The sequence below is a fragment of the Schistocerca cancellata genome, chromosome 8 (assembly GCF_023864275.1).
Source record: "Schistocerca cancellata isolate TAMUIC-IGC-003103 chromosome 8, iqSchCanc2.1, whole genome shotgun sequence".
NCBI classification, from domain to species: Eukaryota; Metazoa; Arthropoda; class Insecta; order Orthoptera; family Acrididae; genus Schistocerca; species Schistocerca cancellata.
Window position 1 is genome coordinate 325,374,667 of NC_064633.1, and position 20,695 is coordinate 325,395,361.

Sequence of the window (20,695 nt, forward strand, 5' to 3'; positions counted from 1 at the left end):
AACAGACAAAATAAAGTAACATCAAATTGCTCGCCAGCTTAATATGCATACACTATTTCCCAGGGGAAGTAGACTAGCATGGAGGATATATATGTTAGAGCACGACCAAAGATATCAAAGACAGTACAAGAATATCTGGGTCTGACACAGTCATAAGGTTTTCTCAGGGACAGATGCTCACAAGTTTCAATTACTGTGGTACTAATATAACATGCAATTGTCCAGAGCCTCCTCTTGCAGCGTGGGTGAGTAGTCCCGTAACGTAGAGCACACTTCGGGTCGACTAGGATGGAGAAATTTCATTTAATCGTTCAAGCACTAGTTCACCCACATCAGGCAAGTACCACTTCTAACTCCACGTTGCTCTCCAGCAGTATTTCCATCCACCAACGGCCGCTCCGGTATCCTAAACGGGAAGAGACCGAGTCTCCCACGGTAAATACGCGCCGGCGCTAGGTTCACGGTAACTGACATGTCCACACGGCGACCGGGAAAAACATATGTACGGCAGTATCTCTGATCGCTGCCAGAATCAAATAGATCGTCAACACGGCTCACTCACGCGCATGAGACTGACAGAAGAATAGAAGTTAAGATTTCAGAATGAGAAGACTAAGCTGATGTGGACGAATAATACCTACAAGCATTTAGCATTTCTATTTTCCCCTATGAACAGGCATCTAGCTTTGTTCTCTCTCATTCATGAGCAGAATCACATAAAACATTAGCAGTACCGATGGATGAAAAAGTTTTTGTGCTGTCATCGATGCACCTGTTTACTTAGCGATTCCTTCTCCGTGTTTCTAATTACCAAAATTTTCTTTTACCGATAGAAAATAGCAAATACATTATTCTTCAGAAGGCAAGAGTCATTTTCCCTCATTAACAACTTATCGGTATGTGGCAGGAATGTACGTTGCAAATGGTTATGAAATCTCAGGACCAAGCAGTATCCGAAGGCTTACTAGGTTTTCAGACCATAGATCAAAGGTCACTGCAGAACGTATCTAGATGGCTGCCATTTCTAAGGTGGCTGTCAGCTCGCTCAATATCCAGGGTTTTCCGTCATCACGCTGCATCGACTACCTGGTAAGGAAGTCAGTATTTATCCGTTCTCATGTTGGTGATCATAAATGACCAATATCCGAACTCCAGCGACATTATAATGATTATTAATTTAGTTTCTGTTTGGAATGAAGTGCTTCTTTCTGAGGAAAGATACTAACGATGAAATGATTTATTATTAACAAGACAACCACAAACACAACAAGTGCATCATACAAATTTGACACGTTATCGTTGTACTGAATTTGCCACCAGTCGAATACAACACCAAATCAGGTCCAGATTCTTAGCAGAAATCGCAATCAAGTATCCGCCAGGTAGAACTGACACACATGGATCGCTGTCAGAAAATACAGGGGTCTGACGATGTTTAACCTGTAATTGTGTGTTGACAAATCGATATGATCCTTCTCTATGGCCACCGAGCTTGCAACTAGCGCAGCCATTGATATGCCATGGTTGCAAGTGCTGGGTATCCAAATCGATTTCTGGGTTTATCTTGAAGATACCCTCATTGATGTCGCTCTCCAATTACACACTGGTATTAGTAATGCCGGACACTGCATTTTTTCCACATGTATAATATTATGATCACCTGCTTAGTAGCCTGTTGGTCCACCTTAGGAACGCCGTACAACAGCAATTGTGATTGGCATAGACTTGGCAAGTCCTTGTTAGGTTCCAGAAGTACGTGGTGACAGAATTTTTTCTGCAGGTGAACCAGTCCATAAAATTACGACCAGCGTTTTGTAGTCAAGGAACTGATTCCATCGAAACAAGATACCAACGCTGTTTCCTCTATGCTGCAGACGTTTAGCTAAGAAGCCCTTAACACATCCTCCACACATATATGTCTCACGCTACTCGATTTCCACATATTTGGAGCGCTAAATAAAGACGTTCATGGCCGTAGATTCGCTTCGGACGAAGAGATGGGCCTGCCGCTGTGGCTGAGTGGTTCCAAGCGCTTCACTCCGGAACCACGCGGCTGCTAATGTCGCAGGTTCGAAATTTCCCTCGGGCATGAAGGTGTGTGATGTCCTTAGGTTAGTTAGGTTTAAGTAGTTCTAAGCTCTAGGGGACTGATGACCACTGCAGTTGAGTCCCATAGTGCTCAGAGCAATCTAAGTTTAAGCCATGATGTTCTCCAAGGTTGTATTGTGTCTGTGTGTGTAGGTGTGTTTGTGTGTGTGTGCTTGTGTAATGTGTGTGTGTGTGTGTGTGTGTGTATGTGTGTGAGTAGGTGCGTGTGTGTGTGTGTATCTGTTTGTCTGTGTGTGTGTCATTTTAGGAGAAAAATTTACTTTTTGTAGATTTTTAGCACAGATGCAAAAGATCAAGATATAGAGAACACAAAACAATTTATTATCATCATTACAAAAAAAATGTATAGTGTGGATGGTCGTTGGAAGGGTCCAGGTCGGATGAAACAGAGTTATGGTCCGGGGAATTTTGTCTTAGCATTGCCTGGGTGGTCTCGTCATTCTGGAAGAGACAACAGATCCAACACAAGTATGCTTCTATACTTGCAGACTATGTCCATCCCTACATGCAGTTTTTTGTTTCCCCGGAAAAACGGCATATACTAGCAGGAAAATGCAGTGTGTCACACAGGTCACAGTGTAAGTGCGTGGTTTGAAGAGATGAGTCCACTGTACACTACTGACCACCAAACTCCCCGGATTTAAACCCAGTCGAGAATCTGTGGGACTACATCGACTAGGTTGTTCGCTTCATCAAACCTCAACCGAGAAACCTAGAGCAGCTGGTCACGACATTGGAGTTTGCATGTATCAGTACCTTCCATATCTTCAATGTCTCTCTTCCTGCACGTCTTGCAGCAGTCCGCACTGCAAAGGTGGTTTTTCAGGCTTTTGACAGGGGGTCATCGTTCATAGATCGTAGTGCAGTCCTCAACGAGGTACAGGTGGCGCTCCTGAAGACCTCATCTCCCCTCTCAACTCGTCAGTGACCTCGCACTGAGATCATTATAGTGTCGAGCCTGCAAGAGCTCAGTCATCATGATCTCAGCTACAGCAGTCAACTAACTAGTTGTTAACGTTTCAGACGAACTTGTACTGTTGTAAATGTTGAAAATTGTACCTCAGGGGAACAGTCTGCCAATTTGATCAAGTGGTGCTTTCACAGTCAATGAAAGTTGTAAATTAGAAGCAAAGCGCGGCAAGGAACAGTGCCAATGTTAAATAAGTCTTTTAGTCGTATATGTAATAAAGTCATGTGTTGTTGTTTGATGAGCCTTCTCCCAGAGCAATTGAAGAACCCACAGCTATGTGCAGACTCAAGTAGTTTCGTCTGATCACAACGGTCACATTAATGTGACTGGACAGTGCTTTTATATACTCTTTTCATAACAGATGATATCGTCGTATCTGCGTTGTTCACGAGAAGAGAAGCGGTAAATGCACAGTGAGAGCGACGAAGTGAGGCGTAAGACATAACCGTCGATGTCACTCCACTGAATGTCAGTCGGCGGTCATCTCTTAATGTAAGAAGTACAGGATATGGATGCTGACATGAGGGGCCTATATAAGCTTCCTGTCCTGGCAGTCGTCTGTCAAATGAAACTTAGCTCTCAATGACTTGTAGCAGTCGAGAAGGGAAGTAAGAATTCTTACGCCAGCTTTTGATTGTAAAACGTGATTTTCGACAAGTGTTCTTGAGATGTGGGGCACTATCTATTGACAGAACTATCTCCTGCTTGTCATAAGTAACGTACTGTTGCATAACGCTTCAATTTTTCAGCGTTACATGTGTTGCTCCCCAAACTGCTCGGAAGGGCTAAATTATTAGTAAGTAACGATATGCCTGCGATAACGTTTTGAAAGCGTCCGCGACGGGCGTTTCAGATGGATACAGCAGCTGCAAGCCGCATGTAACTCACTGTCAGCTATGTCTAATTTAGGCAGGCGCGTGTTTACTCGTCATAATTTATTCCAGTACTGCTGCCTGTCGCCTCTGTCTAAGGTTTCCAGTTCTGCACTGTCGACCCGCGGGGCACACTCTTCTCATAAAGAATTATTTCGTCTCCTCTGAAAAAAGAGAAAACGTTCATTCTCATTCTTCATTCACTAGTTCTGGAAACTTTCAAAGACTTGTACAGAGGAATACAATATATCTTGCACAATGCATTTAATGTTTTTTGAATTGAACATTTTCCACTGTAACAGCAGATGTTTCAGATATGAAAATATGGTTACCGCTAAATGGTCATCTACAAAGAGGTGAGTAATTTGCAATAAAATTAACATTGTAAATTGTTTCATTTGCCGAAATATTAGTACAGCTATGTTTTTGAATGAATTAGTGTAATTTTTAACAGTAATAAATAGTTTGCAAGAAGAGGAGCACATAGTTTCTCTTAACATAAAAGTTGAAAATGTGGTAGCATCATGCTAAAGTTTGCTAAGACCGCACTCATCAGCTACACTTCATTATAAATTGTGTTGAGATTGCGTTGTGTCGGCAAATTTTGAGTTCATATTTTGCACAGATTTCGGCTTATTTAGACGACAAAACCTAACCTGCCTGCCATTATTACTGTTTTCAAATATCATCGTATGTCAACCAATTGAGTTCAGGTTCATAACAATTAATGAGGTTGTTTTATAACATGATAAATAAAACGTTTAGAGTGATACCTCTACAGCAAAATAAAACCTTTACGAACTACCATTTACCAAAAACTGTATTTCGTTATTAGAAAACTTTGTGTATCTTCTTTTACATAGACCATCTTACATAAAGCTCAGGTTTAGCAATCAATGAATGTGTCAGCTTCTTTACCGACATTCCAAACATTTAATTAAGGTTCTACTAAGATAACCGATTATTAAATTGAGATAGTTAAAAAAAAGTAATGACCCACTGCCAATGACACTGATCGTGGAGTGAAGGTTTCCTACTTTAAAATCAACAATTCTTCTTTCTGCTAATTAAATATTCACCCTTAATCACATTGCAGCTATAATTGCCTGTTTGTATTTACTACAAGGTCATCTGTTTCCCTAAGTCTATATAAAGTCAAGAGCCGGCCGAAGTGGCCGCGCGGTTCTGGCGCTGCAGTCTGGAACCGCGAGACCGCTACGGTCGCAGGTTCGAATCCTGCCTCGGGCATGGATGTGTGTGATGTCCTTAGGTTAGTTAGGTTTAACTAGTTCTAAGTTCTAGGGGACTAATGACCTCAGCAGTTGAGTCCCATAGTGCTCAGAGCCATATAAAGTCAAGAAGAATTTATGTTTTTCAGAATGTGAGTGGAACCCATTATCATAGCTATACTGACGTAAGTGCGCATATACTACTCTGCAGTCACACCAGAATGTCGTCTTATCTGACAAATGGAGCGAAGCTCCTTCGTTCCGTTAGGCCGATATCAGCGCCAGGAAGCACGCAAATTTCCTGTGGGAGACCCACGGAGGGGTATTCTCTTTATTATTCCGCGTTAAATGAATTTCAGATTACCGCCGGGTACGTCAGTTGCGGAAAAAGGCAATTTTTATTCATCGTCGTGTCGGCTGCGTGTGGGAGGAGCGTAGGGTAGCGCTCACGTCGTGCGCATGCAAATGACGCACTCCGCCAAGGGTCACCCGTAGCTGACGCCGTATGGGAGGGCTTTTAAAACATCAATTGCCGTGTAGAACAGCATCTGCTCGCCTACACTGCCCTCACTGCACGCCTCGCTGATTTTCGCAAGCTATTTTAACAGATGTGTTTGTCAGTAATATGTAGATACAGTATGTGATAGGTTACGTAAAAGGGGCGGACAAAAATATGGAAAGACTGAAATCCCAAGACATTACCGTGCCTAATAAGGAGTAGGAAAAGTGTTCGCATTCGAAAAGCTTCCGGTCGTCTAGGAATGGATAAATGCACGTGCTGCATGGTTTCCAGGGAAATCTTATACCATTCTTCCTGCAAAGTACCGATAAGTTCAGATAACGGCGATGGGGGTGGATAGCGATGACGTACCCTTCTCTCCAAAATAGACCAGAAAAGACCAACAACTAAATGATTTGACGACTGCAGTGGTCAAGGGAGGAGCGACAATTCATTCTGGTGCTGACAGAACCAGAGCTGAACGATGCGAGCTATGTGAACTGGAGCTCCGTCGTCTTGAAACAGGCCGTCACGACTGGAGAACAGATATTGCACTGTGGGATGGACCTGACAACCAGAGTAGTCACTTAATCGTTGACAGTAACATGACCTCGCAGAGTAATCGTGGGGCTCATGGAATACCACGATATGACTGCCCAAATTATCACTGAATCCCCGCCATGTGTCACTCTTAGGACGTAACCTCTGCCAAAAGTTGAAAACAATGTGCAACAAGACTTATCCTACCGAATGACGATCTTCCATTGCTTCACACTCTATCTTTTCCGGTTGTGGCACCACGTTATTTCTAATGCTGGCGTTTGGATCACTGATGAGTGATTTTAGAATCCTAGCTCTCCCTCAGAATTACCACCGTATGGAGCTCCTTCCACATTTTTTTTCTTTTCTTCATATGGTTCGTAACTGTGACAAATCGGCAGTGACTTTTTGCAGCTGTCGTCCTATTATTTTTTGCCACAATCCTCTTCAATGACCGACCGTCACTCAACATACAATTTTGTCCGCTTTGTGACTTAGCGGATCACATTTTTTCGCCTTTCATATATGCCGTATAAATTTTTGAAAACCAAACACTTTGCCTACCTTGGTTATGGAAGCACCCACCAACAATCTGGTCACGTTCGCGTTCACTTAGCTCCGACATAATGAACTCACAACCACATAGAGCGCTGTTCTGATCAAGACTGAAACTTTTAACGTATCGAAGACATTGCACAGTTGACGTTCGTTATCAAATACGACAAGTGCAGCCTGGAGGCATGGCCAGCATTTGCGTTTATGTTCAAACATGCATTTTTCGCGGAGTTTGCATATTTTTGTCTAACCCCCACATTTTGAAACCTTCTTAAGAAACCGTTAGCTCCCGTGTACCAAGGGTGAATATTGCGGTAGATGCGGTGAATGAAGCGTTTATAGACACGATATCTGAGCATACTTGTGAGGTTAGGGCTGAGCCATCGACACGTCGTTTTCGATGTCAGACCACTCCCCATAGAACCATGTGAATTAAATTACAGGTCTCGCGACATGGATATATTAATGAACTTTATTTGTTAAACAGGGGTGGCCATAGCAAACGTGAAATGTGGATGCTGTAACTCACGAGACAGGCAGGAAGCCACGCCTGCGGGGGTCCTGGCCACCTGGTGGAAGTCTTTTCAGTTGACTCCACTTCGGCGACTTGTATGTCGATGAGGATGAAATGATGATGAAAACAACATAACACCCAGTACCCAAGCGCAGAAAATCTCCGTCCCGGTAGGAAATCTAATCCCGGCCCTAGCATGGTATTTGACATAAGCATTTAAGCAGCACCTTTATATTCAAAGAAGTCAGCTCTGTAAATTGGGAACACAATTTAAACTCGCGAGGGAAGCACTGATTGGCACGAAGACCTAGCACCTTCTAGTAATATACGTTTCAAATATATTCTCCATGAATTGACACTTGAGACAAATCTAAATACGTGAAACATAGCAACTAGAAAACAATAGCTCTGAAAATGCTTTTTAAATAGATGCCACTTAGATCGTTTTCCATTCAACTCTCGATATATCAATATTTGGTATTACTCGAGCTTTAATATTGAAGAAAGCTCTCTTTTAATGTATCTATCTACTAATCATATCTCCCTTTCTTCTCCTATACCGTGTAAAAATGGTCACTACACAAGTTAACCCTTTCACTTTTTCCACTTCTGTACCGTTTCCAATTTTAATATTAATCAAGTCCTCATTCTCCTTTCTACTATCTTGCAACATGTCCGATACGGCTCTGTTTATCCGTCAGCTTTATTACGTAGTAACAATACATAACCTTCCCTTTCGACAGGTCTCCTTAGTCTCCCTTACTTCCGGCCTTACCAGCTATATCACCTGCTGCTAAACCTTAGAAAAATGGCTCTGAGCACTATGGGACTCAACTGCTGTGGTCATTAGTCCCCTAGAACTTAGAATTACTTAAACCTAACTAACCGAAGGACAGCACACAACACCCAGCCATCACGAGGCAGAGAAAATCCCTGACCCCGCCGGGAATCGAACCCGGGAACCCGGGCGTGGGAAGCGAGATCGCTACCGCACGACCACGAGATGCGGGCTGCTAAACCTTAGAATTTTGATCTGTTCCCATTGAAGTTTTACTCCTCTGTCGAAGTGTTCCTTCAGGTTTCTTAGAGCCTTTTAATCGACTAACTTGCTGACAAGAGTGGATAGGATGCAACATCACCTTACACCTGTCTTAACACAAACTTGTCTTTGCTGATCTCATACTTTTACTGGTCCAACCTGAACTCTGTAGATGTTGTATATCATTCTTCTCCTGTCCGTCCCCGGTAGCTGAGTGGTCAGCGCGACAGAATGTTAATCCTAAGGGCCCTGGTTCGACACCCGGCTGGGTCGGAGGTTTTCTCCGCTCAGGGACTGGGTGTTGTGTTGTCCTAATGATCATCATTTCATCCCCATCGACGCGCAAGTCGTTGAAGTGGCGTCAAATCGAAAGACTTGCACCTGACGAACGGTCTACCCGACGGGAGGCACTAGTCACACGGCATTTACATTCATTTTATTCTTTTCCTAGTTAGCCTTTAATTTTTCTTCCCGTTCTTCTATGCCTTATTATGGCCATAGGTTTATTAACATCACTTGCCACGGTACTCATACTATAATTCTTACATTTATTTGCACTTCCCTTCTTCGGTAATGCGATGATGCATTTCTGGAAATCTCATGAAATGTCACTCGTTTTTATGTATTTAGACACGGTTCAAAGTAACCGTTTCATTTCTAAGGTTTCCGCAGGTTTCCGATACTATTGTGTCTTAATTTTAAGGCAATAGCTTCCTAGTTTTTGTATTGACAATTATGTTCCCCACGGGCCTCATACACAACGTGCGCTATTGGCGATCACAAGCTCTGAATGATATCATTCAGTGTTGTGATGAACGCACAATGCATGCAAAGGCAGAAAACCAGTCTCACCTCAATAATATGTGTGGCAGCGATACGTACGAGATGACACAAAAATGGTGGATAGTGGTAGGAAGTTTGTGGAGATTCTCGTCAAAGAATTCTCGCTTATTTCTGCGGTTATCGCTCAGCAACAGGTGAAGAGAATGTGAAGTGAACGCCACTGTTAATGGTGGGCCGTCGCTCGATGTTGTTGTCGACCATGTCGGCAACACCTTACTATCGGAAAGAGCCGAAGTCATGAACTCGAGCACGTGGGTGGTGGATAATTTATTTACAGATCAGACCGTATGACTGCTCCAGTGGAGCAATCAGTATTGTGAAGTGCGAAGAGAGCGCGGAAGTTTCTAATAATTCTCCACAGGAGAAACTGGTACTTTGGCAGTTGAAGGAACAGGGGTTACAGACGATGCCAGTATCCCGTCTGCAGGGCGTGATGTTCGTGCCCTGCACCTGATAGACGCAGGGGAATCTGACGAGCCTCATGCGACGGCGGAGAGCCTCGCACAGGCGTTAATAGGATTTAAAGGGCCGCAGGCGGTTACCGTAATGCGTATTACCATATGCTGCGGCGACACCTCGCGCCGCTCATGCAGATGACACATGACAGTCCGCAACATGGGGCCACAACACGCCCGCGAGAAGAAGAACCTGCCGATAAATGCACCAAAGCGAGCCTGTATGCTGGAGACGAATTTCTGTACCACTGACGTGGGGCTAAATGACACCGAGAAGAACGGTAACGCAAAAAGAGCAGCTGAGATGCCCCACCAACAAATGAAGTACGCTCACGAGCCGTAAACACAAGCCAGCTTCAAACCGACTACAAACAAAATTGTCACATATGTCTACGCATCCAACTGGCTAGAGGAAACTTCGATCTCGCCTTTAGAAGCGGCCGATATCCCGTTCAGAAGGGAGTTTTCATTTCTCGGTAGGTTAGTTCGTGGTAGGAAGTGGTATCATCAGCTGTCGAAATCGTTATTTATGAGTATTCAGTGTTTTCCGTTTATGTCACTCAGTCTACTGTGTTTAGTGCGTTGTCCTTTCGATACATGATGTTTCGTAGCGATGATAACAGTAGTTACTTGGCTTGAATGAGCGTAGAGTTGGTACTGTGCGTATGTGAGTAAATGTGTGGTCTGTATGCTTGCGCACAAGTCAATCCACGGAAGTCAGGGTCTTCCAGGGTCTGCGCGCGTGGAAGTCTGCTGTGAGCCGAGACACCGATGATTCCGTATTTTAATCACAGAGATGTGCCCCTTGCTTTGTTTGCATTGCCACCGAACGTTAATTTATCAATGTATATTTCGCATAGTTGGCGTGGCTGATGGGTGTTACCCACGAACAATAACTTTGAAAGCTTGTTGCAGCGAGAAAGGACAGAAAGAAAAGACCGGCTGTATCACATTAAGTCATTTAGTAAACCTGGGTCACATATGTGTAAGTTAGTGCATGAACTTAGTTTAAGCTAGGTTAGCGTGTAATAGTGAATTGTACTTAGTCCAGCTTCAACTATACATCACTTTTGAATGGTTAGATTGAAAGCGAGGCTAATGCTCATTTTCTTGAAGCACGTCTCAATCAGTTCATTTAAGAATTGACTAATAATTAAACCAACGATGGTTGCGCTGAATTACTGGAATGTTATCTGCATGACCAGTATTAGATTAGGTTCAAGGAGAGCTATGTTTTTGACACTGAATAACACATGAAAAGCCAATTAATAAAATCAGACGACTATGAGGAAGCTAGACATGCACACGCACATTCGTCCCATAATACACTCATAGAAAGGAAAGAAGATGGAGATAAATTTGTGCACCAGATAGAACCATGACGAGCCGGAGAAACGTTAGCTTACATGCTCACACATATGGTCGGTAGCTTAAACAGAAATTCTCCATCACGATAATATAAAATATACAGAAATATATACGATAAACGAAATTGAAGCTCCATCTGAAAATCAGTTTAACCAGCATGCTTTAATCAATAATAACGTCCAGCGATAGGCTCTCCACGTGGAGGAAAGATAGTGGCCTAGTTTAGCTCGACATCGCAAAGATCATAAGCACACACAGCGTATTTACACTTTTAAATTGACACTAACTGAAACAAGACATGGTTCAACAAAGCGCCCACCTATCATTATGTAGCTGTAGGACAAGGAATCCCACTAATTAACTGAAATAGTAAAAAACATGGTCACATTCCGTACCCGAAATAAATACTCCGGTGTTATTTGCCGGGATTATACAACTAAGAAACGTATTACCATTTCACCTTAACCAAACTCCTTGAAACATCGAAAGAACCAAAACTTAAAGTTACAAGAGATGATCAGAGCAGACAACCTCACCTTCCGACGTCCCAGTAAGAACGAACAGAGCTGTTCCACGCTTCTGGACTTGAGACCCCCAGGTAGCCACAGACAAGACTTTCCTGCAACCCGTACTAACTTATACATTATATGCTGACCAGTTTCCCATAATTTCTGTTTGGATCAGCAGAAGCTGCTTCGTCTCTACACAAAATCTGGCTATTCTGCCAGTATCACCCAAAGAATCCATTCCCAAGAACCAAAGTACATGGACGTACCACACACAGACGTTCACATTCTCTCTCTAGCACGCGACGCAAGGAACTGAAACACACAAATATAAAATAGAAATGGAAATGTAACAGGCAAATGAGAAAAAGATAATATATATAGTCCTGTGTTTCTTTTTTTCATTTGCATAGAATGTGAACATCTGTGTGCACAGTGAAAATCAAAACTGTTTCCTTTGGACATTTAGCTACACCTTCCAGGAACTTCTCAACATAGTCTCGCTCCGACTTAGGCATTTGTCGAGCCTTATACCAAATTTCCAACACTATCTTCATAGACTGCAACCGCCTGCGCTCTACGATAATTCTCTACGCTGGTCTATAGCGCTTTAGCCTGCACCTAAGTGTTGTCTTCGTATCAATTTCTGCTTGTAAACTAAAGAGTGATGCTAAAAATCAATGACAAAGGAGAACAGACACCATGTGACTGGGATGCACCTACTTTACATCTACATCGATAGCCATCTGACGGTGAGTGACGAAGGGTACTTATTGTGCCACTAATTGGTCCACCGTTTCCTGTTCCACCTCCGAATGGCACATGGGAAGAATGATTGACAGTAAGCCTCTGTATTTTATTGTCTCTAATTTCTTGAATATTCCCGTCGTAGTCATTTCGCGAGATGTATGTTGGAGGAATTAACTGGTTGTCCAACTCTTCCCGGGGGCCGAGCGAGGTGGCGCAGTGGTTAGCACACTGGACTCGCATTCGGGAGGACGACGGTTCAATCCCGTCTCCGGCCATCCTGATTTAGGTTTTCCGTGATTTCCCTAAATCGCATCAGGCAAATGCCGGGATGGATCCTTTGAAAGGGCACGGCCGATATCCTTCCCCATCGTTCCCTAACCCGAGCTTGCGCTCCGTCTCTAATGACCTCGTTGTCGACGGGACGTTAAACACTAAATCTCCTCCTCCTCTTCCCGGGGAGTAATCTCTCGAAATTTTAATAGGAAGTGTCTCTTCTAACATCTGCCATTGGAGTTTGCTGAGCATCTCAGTTACGCTCTCGCACCGACCAAACGACTCCGTGACGAAACGCATCGCTTTTCTTTACATCTTCTCTATCTCTTCTCTCTGTCTGTAATGCTGGTAAAAATACTTGTTTAGGTTAATTAAAAGGATTTGAAGTTCGACTGCAACTATTTAGAGTTGTTAGTATGAAAGGTCAGCCAGCGTTATATTATCGGTGTAAGAGGATAATGGATGCAAATATGGACACCTCATTTAAATTTGTTGTATGGTATCAGGAAAGGGAAATTTTTCTCTTTCGCCTGTTTGACTTTATTGCACGGGATAATTCTCTTACCATGCATGCGGATAATTCAGTGCCAGAAATCGTCGTTGTTAAGTGGAAGGCTTGGTGACACAACACGCTCATTATGAAGTTTCAATGCAATGAGGTGATTAGCGTTATTTTAAAAATAATAAACGGAGTTCATTAAAGATATTAGATTACAGGCGCGACTCGTAAATGTTGAAATGCGTGAACGATGGCACGATAGCTCGAAGGTACGAACAAAAAAGAAGAATGAAGACTACTCTCAGTTCTTCAATTTTTCATGAAACAAATTAATTAAGACATAAACGTATACTTTGCAGATGAAATGATTATACTACTGACTTAAACGAGATATAGCGGTTGACAACAAGTTCTATACGATAAGGATCCCAAATTGACCAACAGTACTCAAGAATCGGTCGAACAAGCGCCTTACAATCCAGTTCTTTCGTGAATGAATTACATTTCCTTAGGCTGCCGAATTAGCTGCTTAAGACAGTTTTGAAAAACATACTCAAAAGTACTTTGCGTCACTGTCTGTCTGCACCTCCTGCAATGAACCCATAGACATCCGATATGTACTGTGTAGGTTAAAGTCGCCTCCAACTAGGAATACATGATCAGGGTATTCACGCACTACTGACCATAGGCATTCCTCGAATGTCTCTAGAACTGTCGCAGAAGAATCAGGTGGCCGGTAAAAAATCCAACAATTAACTTGTTTTCACCTAGAACTATTATATACCCCCAAATAAATTCATTTTCATACTCAATTTCGACCTCAATAGAGTCTCTAACAGAATTTTGAAGTGTTGTTCCAATTTACTAAGTGGAGCGATATATGCTTCACTGGCACAGGGAATTTTTCCAGACAGATTGAAATACGCAATAGTCAAACCTCTTCATAAGAAAGGGGACAAGAGTGACTTAAATAATTATAGACCTATCTCATTGTTGAATGCATTTTCTAAGGTATTCGAAAAAGTTATGTATTGAAGAACAGTCTCACACTTAAGTAAAAATAATTTACTCAGCATGTCACAGTTCGGATTCCGGAAGGGTTACTCGACTGAGAATGCTATCTACACATTTACCCATCAGACAGTACAAGCTCTAAATATCAAATTATCGCCAGTTGGTATTTTTTGTGATCTTTCCGAGGCATTTGACTGTGTGGATCATATTATACTCTTAGAAAAACTCAGGTATTATGGAATTGAAGGCTATGCACACAGCTGGTTTGAATCATACTTAATGAACAGAAAGCAAAAAGTTGTTCTGAATGGCAGAAATAATGTTGGGAGGGTGGTAAATTCTAGTGAATGGGGGTTATCACAAAGAGAGTCTCATAGGGCTCAAATTTGGGTCCTCTGCTGTTCCTTATTCATGTGAATGACCTTTCACCTAACGTTCAACAAGCGGAACTAGTACTTTTTCCAGAAAAAGCAGCTGAAGATATTGTTAAGGATGTCTTTCAAAGAATTATTAAGTGGTTTTCAGAAAATGGACTCTCCCTTAATTTTGAAAAAAACTCACTATATCCAGTTCAGTACAACAAATAGAGTCATACCGACAATTGATGTAGCATATGAACAGGGCACAGTTAACGGAGTACATTTCTCCAAATTTTTGGGTGTTCACATTGATGACAATTTGAACTGGAACAAGCATATTACTGAGCTTCTAAAACAATTATGTTCAGCTTCTTTCGCTCTTCGTATAATCGCTAGTCTTGGTAATAAACAGATCAGCCTCCTAAAGTACATTGCATATTTCTACTCAATAATGTCTTATGGAATGGTTTTCTGGAGTAACTCACCACTTAGACACGAAGTATTGATTACACAAAAGAGAGAAGTGAGAATAATTAGTGGTGTTCACCCAAGAACGTCATGTAGGCACCTTTTCAAGGAGTTAGGTATTTTAACTGCACCATGTAACTGGGGAAGGAAAGGCGTATGCTGACTTTTCCCGTGAATAATTGTAGAGTCACTTGAGCCATAAGTGCACAGCGACAAATAATTAAACTCCAAGTGCGGGTAGAGATGTATATAGGGGAAGAAGCCATAGCGAGCTCATTCCTGGTAGTAAAGGGTGTAAAGGTAGCCTGCATTTTGGGGGTAGATTTTTTGAGAGAAAGGGACGCAATAATCGACCTTTCTCGGGGAAAATTAAGTTTGATGAATGCTGGTAGGAGAATAGAATTGTCGATGCTCAGATCAGAAGAGGTACCTGTACCTAATTGTAACGCTATTAATATCAAATGTAGGAATCAGTCGATACTACAATTAGACAATCATTGTCCAGGACAGAATCTCTATTATCCTGACGTACAAGGTGATCAATTAAAAGCGAATATGGACGTATTAGTGAACAAAGTGTCACAGTCCGAAAATTTAAATTCAATGCAACAGCAGGAATTAGTACAGTTATTATCTAATTATGCAGATGTATTTTCTGAACGACCAGGAGTTGTTAAGGGATATCAATACAAGATCGAGGTAAAGCCTCACAAAACTTACTGTCGAGCCTCATACTCCATTCCTTGGTCCAAGAAGGAAATAGTAGTTAAAGAAATAAGAAAACTAATCGAGTGGGGAATAATAGAACCGTCTTTGTCCCCTTATAGTAGTCCTAGTAGTCCATTGGTGGCGGTAACAAAAGCTGACGGACAGGTACGGTTAGTACTAGATGCAAGAGACATAAATGAAATTATTGTACCTGTCAGGACTCATCCGGAAAACCTTGATGAGCAAATTCAAAAATTACATGGAGTGCAATATTTGACATCTATTGATATGAGAAGTTCTTTCTGGCAAATCCTGCTTACACCCGAGTCGAGGAAGTATACTGCATTTATATTTGGGGGAAGAAGCTACCAATTTAGGGTACTACCTTTCGGCCTAAATGTAAGTGCAGGAGTTTTCATAACAGCCCTCGACGCGGTTTTGGGACCGGATTTGCTGCAAAGGGTAACAGTGTATGTAGACGATCTGGTGATTGCCACTGCCACCTGGGAGGAGCACGTAGAACTACTGAGTAAAGTCTTAGAAAGGTTTAAGCAAGCGGGGGTAACAGCGAATCTTGATAAATCCAAATTTGGACGTAATCAGATTAAATTTCTAGGTCACATAATAACCCCACAAGGCATCAAACCTGACAGTAAAAAACTTGATGCAATTCGTGGGTTTCCTAGTCCGAGAACTAAGAAACAGCTCAAAGCATTTATAGGTCTAGCATCTTTTTTTAGACGGTTTGTCCCAAACCAATTAATGAATAACGAATCGTTATTGAGCCTGTTGCGTAAAAATGCGCACTGGGTGTGGACAGAAGAATGTCAACGCGCATTTGACGCGATCAAAAACGCCTTAGTGAATGCAAACATATTGCGACACCCAGACATGACAAAAGGTTTTTGTATAGCGACAGATTCGTGTTCATACGGTCTGGGTGCTTGTTTATTTCAGTGGGACAGGAGCAACGACCCCACAAAAATCAATGTAATCGGGTTTGCCAGCCGCACACTAAACAGCTGCGAGAGAGCATATTCTGCTACCGAATTAGAGGCTCTTGCAGTGGTTTGGGCGGTAAAGAAATTTAACTATTACATCTATGGTAAAGAAGTCAAAGTATTCAGTGGCCACCAGGCTCTGAGCTATTTAATGACTTGCAAATTATACCATACCCGCTTGCTAAGATGGAGGTTAGCATTACAGGAATATAAAATTAAAATCATGTACCTAAAAGGACAAGATAATGTTGTGGCAGACGCTTTGTCGAGGCTTCCACTAGGGCAATCCTCAATGACAAATATTTTAGAACAATCGGAGGAATATCGAATTCTCTTAGTACAAGATAAGGTACATAGGAGGGATTTTTTACACATGTGTAAGAATATGTCTATATTGCAGGAAACTGATCCGATCTGGGGAGATATCATAGGTAAAATTAAAGAAGGAACAAATCTTACAAGTGTTCAGAATTTCAAAATAGTAGATAATATTCTGTATCACAAAACAGGTGTGTCAAATGACTATGGAGTCGTGTGTATACCACAACAGGCTATCCCAGCTGTAGTGTGGCACACGCATTTAGCATGGGGTCACGCTGGGATAGGCAAAACAATAAGGATTTTATCCAAATTCTGTTATTTTAAGGGGATAAGCCAGCAGACTCGCACCATTATCAGGACTTGTCCTCTGTGCCAAAAAGCTAAGTTTCAAAATAAGTCCACAAGGTTTGAACTGCATCCTATTGTGCCTCATCGACCACTTCAGTTAGTGTCTATAGACATAGCAGGACCCTACCCCAGAGCCAGGGGTGGATTGAAGTACATTTTAGCGGTATATGACCTTTTCTCAAAATATTTAAAAATATACTGCCTTAAATCAGCCACTGCTCGTGGAATAGTGAAATGGGTAGCCAACGAATATTTTACACAAGTAGGTAAGCCTGAAGCCATAATATCGGATAATGCTTCCTATTTTACAGGCCATACCTGGAAAAACTATTTACATGAACAAGATATAAAGCATATACTAATTTCCCGCTTTCACCCACAAGCAAGTTTAGTAGAGAGAATATTTGGAGAGTTAAATAAATTTTTCAGGTTATACATTGCATATAAACACACAAGGTGGCCAGATCTGATACATAAGTTTGTAGAAATTCACAACGCAACCCCGCATGCTACTACGGGGTATCCACCAAATGAGATATTAATGAATAATAATAGAGTTCTGAACGAGTGGCTGGCACCTTTACCTAAGGTCCCAGTCATTCCTGAGCCTAAGGAAGAGAAGATAAGAAAAGCAGGGTACAACCTTACCAGGTGCGCCCAGAAAAGGAAAGAAAAATATAATCGACATGTGACGAATAACCTAAAATTTAGTGTTGGGGACTTGGTACTCTTACGCAATCATCCTAAGTCCTCGGCATCCTTGAAACAGAATAGCAAGTGGCAATTGGTGTATAATGGACCTTTTAGAGTAGTAAGTGTGCCACATGAGTGTAGCTATCTCTTAGCAGATCCCCACTCAGGGAGAGTACGGGGACTGTATCCGCGTAAGGATGTAAAAGCATTCCTACAGTAAAAGACTAATAGTCCTATGCGGACACCGTTCTTTTGTAAATAATGAACATTAATAAAGTGTACTAATGTAGAAGTGTTTAGTTATAAGGATATGATTGACTTTCTCATGTGTATGGATATTTGTGTTATGTACTCTTTTAATTTGTGTTATCTAAATCATGCTCTAAATCTAAATCTGATAATCTGATTAGTGCAATTATTTGTAGTGTTAAGCTGTGACAAAAATCAGTCAAGAAGAACATTTAAATAAGGATTAGTTAGTGTACTACATAATTTCCAATATGTGTGTCAAATTTGAAATATTTCATGGCACATTCCTTTCTATTATGTGTATGTATGTATGTATGTGTAGCTGTCAGATTGACAGATCCGAACCCAGAACAATATCAGTAATATAAGGCCCTGAGAACTTTATTATCTCACCAGTATTATAAAAAATATTGCACCCAGTAGTGACCCGAGGGCACCACGGGAGGCAACTTTGTTGTAAAGTTATGTAATGTGAAGTTACTCACAAAAAAAAAGCTTCAATTGAAGCATGTGCAGATTCAGTCAGTAAGAAAGAGCTAGCTAGATACAGTCCAAGTAAATTTTTGCCTACAGAGACTACACTGTAGTTACGTAAGACGTTGATAGTAAAGTGTGACATGTGAACAAAGGAGTTATTGAACAATATGCCTGAATCCGGCTGGAATGCACAAATATAATCTAATCGAACACGAATATAGATGACTTTGGGCAAACTAATACGAATTTTGAATATTTGTTACCATGTACGCAAATCTCACACCCTGGTAAAGAGTTACGAATGTGCTGTTACAAACAAAATTGAGCAGCGGACATTGTAAATAGAAATAAAGGAACTTTAACAAAAGTGCAGTATTGTGCGGCAGAGACAGACAGTGACTGTTAAACCTGCAGCAATACGTCACGGAGTAGTGGTGTATAAGTAATAACTGTATCATTGCCGTGTGTGCAAGTGGATAAGGAACTAGCACAACACGAACAGTGAACCGATAACGGACGGTGGATGAACTTAGTGTCAAATTTTAACTCTTGTGTGTCAAGGGACGCTAGGAAAGCGCATTGACTACAAAAATACATTTTGATTTTGTCCTAAGGTGAAAACTTGTGTGTGACTAATGACAAGTCATGACATGGTGAAGAATATTGTGTGCCCATAAAAGTGTTACTGTGACAACGAAACATTGTGCAAACCAGACTAGTGAAGGCCTACTGAGTAATAACTACCACTAACTGTGTGCGTTCTTTCCCACAGCAGGAAATAAGGATAGTATACTGTTTGTGAACTTGTTGCATGTTTCCTGGAGCACCGCGAGAGGACGTCGCACGGGCGAGCTGATATCCAACGCGCATCCGGCTACATCAGCTATGCAGCGGCCACAGCAGCCCGTAGCAGACCAGACAGCCACGCCCCTCCGCGCCGTAGCTGTCAACGATGGGGGCAGTGGCCTACACGGAGTCAGCGCGCCGCGCCGAGCGCCGCCCAACAATCACTCCGCACCGCTCACCAAATACATTATTGACTTTGTGAAATGTTCACATAAACTGAATAACATGTTAATGACTTCATTTTGATAAACATTGAACATGTGTACGTGACTGTGATATTGTGTAATTGTGTAACCCCGTTTGTGACAAACTGCAAATTTAATTCAAATGAATAACTGGTAAAAGGACAATACTGACTATAAACCAACTGGGATGGCTGGGCTCCGGCACAGTTTTGCCCAGGTTTCCTGATTGCCTACGCCCAAATGGGGGAGCCATGAACTTATATAACCCTGGGACTAAATGAAAGAGCCATTCCATAAAACATACAGAAGTGTAAAGAACGTTACTGGCACCATTGTGTCAAAGTGTAAAACTTCTTTGCCAAATGCTGCCAGGGGGCAATGTAACGTTCCCTGGCATTCTCACAATTTATTTGTAACATATACGCCGATCTGGGCAAGTCGTATGTACATCGTAATTATTCAACCAAAGATATTACTGAATGTGGTATAAAATATGTTTGTTATTTTCATTATATTTTTATTGTAATATTTCTCTGTATTTAGGATAGGAATTTTTCTGTATTATTTATGTGAATGTAAAACGTGTCAGTATTTGCGGTATCAGCGATATCGCAATTTGCCAGAAATCAATTTACAAAGAAATGTTAATAGTCGCGCCGCTGTTTATCTTTGCGTGTGGAGACTCTCTGTCGCGTGGAGAACAGAGTAGCTTGAGTGAGGAAAGAAGGAGGAAGTGTCAGTTGGCCGCTCTAGCAGACGCGATGTGCAGCTATGCTCGCGCCCATTAGACGCGCCTGATTCGTTAACCCGTATTGTGGGCACTGTAACGTTCTCTGGCATTTTCACAGTTTATTTGTGACATGTGCGCCGATCTGGGCGAGTTGTGTATCCATCGTGGTTGTTCAGCAGAGTTAAGACGTTGTCGAGGTAGGACGCTGTGGAGGAGCTTTTAACGAATTTATAGACTTCTCTTGTCTCTGTCTGGACTTAGCCGCCATTAGATGA

At 41.9% G+C, this 20,695-nt stretch overlaps 1 non-coding gene across 1 annotated transcript; it reads left to right on the forward strand.

Moving 5' to 3' along the window:
• The first annotated feature begins 12,446 nt into the window (after positions 1-12,446).
• Positions 12,447-12,524, forward strand: Trnaa-cgc (transfer RNA alanine (anticodon CGC)). Its single transcript has one exon. It is a non-coding gene; the product is annotated as a tRNA-Ala (tRNA).
• Positions 12,525-20,695: the final 8,171 nt, after the last annotated feature.